The sequence below is a fragment of the Oncorhynchus nerka genome, linkage group LG24, assembly GCF_034236695.1.
Source record: "Oncorhynchus nerka isolate Pitt River linkage group LG24, Oner_Uvic_2.0, whole genome shotgun sequence".
Lineage (NCBI taxonomy): Eukaryota > Metazoa > Chordata > Actinopteri > Salmoniformes > Salmonidae > Oncorhynchus > Oncorhynchus nerka.
Window position 1 is genome coordinate 70312162 of NC_088419.1, and position 1557 is coordinate 70313718.

The window sequence follows — 1557 nt, forward strand, 5'->3', positions numbered from 1 at the left end:
CTAATCACTCTGTGAAAGAGAGTCAACATTCTTTAAATATATCAAATAAGAGCAAGTTATGTGGTCTATAGTGTAATTCATCCCCATTCAAATATCTTAAGTTATTTTGCATATACTAGTGCTCTCTAGTCTCATCTCATGTAGTTAGTTGTCTAATTAAGTGTTTCATCAAATCTATTAGTCACATGCGCCAAATACAACAGGTGTAGACCTTACAGTGAAATGCTTACTGACAAGCCCCTAACCAACAATGCAGTTCAAAAAATTGAAAAAATAGGAATAAGAAATAAAAGTAACAAATAAATAAAGAGCAGCAGTAAAATAACAATAGTGAGGCTATATATACAGCGCGTACCGGTACAGAGCCAATGTGTTGGGGCACTGGTTAGCCGAGGTAATTGAGGTAATAGTTATTAAATCAAATCAAACTTTATTTGTCACATGCGCCGAATAATGTTACAAATAAATTGAGCTTTATTCATTATAATTATGTAATTGGGCTAAATAAGCGTTGTGCATGATAAATGATTATTATGCTTGTCAAATGTTGCAGAAGCATGGGGTACTGGAATAACATTTTAAATTTGAGACAAAAAAACGACTAATTCAGATGGGGCACAATAAATAAAAACACACCCTACAATACGTTTTCTGTGTAATCAATTGTATTTTAGAACCGACATGTACTGAACAAAAATATAAACGCAACACGTAAAGTGTTGGTTTCTTGAGCTGAAATAAAAGATACCAGAAATGTTCCATACACACAAAAAGTATATTTCTGTTTAACATCCCTGTTAGTGAGCATTTCTCATTTGCCAGGATAATCCACCTGACAGATTTGGCCTATAAAAAGGCTGATTAAACAGAATGATCATTACACAGGTGCACATTGTGCTGGGGACAAAAGACCACTCTAAAATGTGCACACAACACAATGCCACCGATGTCTCAAGTTTTGAGTGAGTGCAATTAGCATGTTGACTGCAGGAATGTCCACCAGAGGTGGCCAGAGAATGGAATGTTAATTTCTCTACCATAAGCCTCCAACATTGTTTTTAGAGAATTTGGCAGTACATCCAACCAGCCTCACAACTGCAGACCACGTGTAACCACGGCAGCCCAGGATCTCCACATCTGGCTTCTTTACTTGCAGGATCGTCTGAAGCCAGACAGCTTATGAAACTGAGGAGTATTTCTGTTTGTAATAAAGCTATTTTGTGGGGAAAACTCATTCAGATTGGCTGGGCCTGGCTCCCCAGTGGGTGGGCCTACTTTATTACAGCCTGGCATGCAATAAACGCTACCCCGGTTCACCAGGGGCATTCGTAGAATCATCTCACTGATTATGTTGATCGTTTCCTAGCTAATGAACCACAGCGGTGGGATGGTCTGGTTTGGAACTTTGACCTGTCACGTTCATCCAAAGGAGCTTCTTAATTCTTTGTCTACAGCTGTCCTAAATGACACCAGAGACAGCCTATCATGAAGGATTAGGGGTGCGGCTACTAGTTTCCTCGTCCACCTAAATTATCTGTGGGCATGGTTATGTTGACA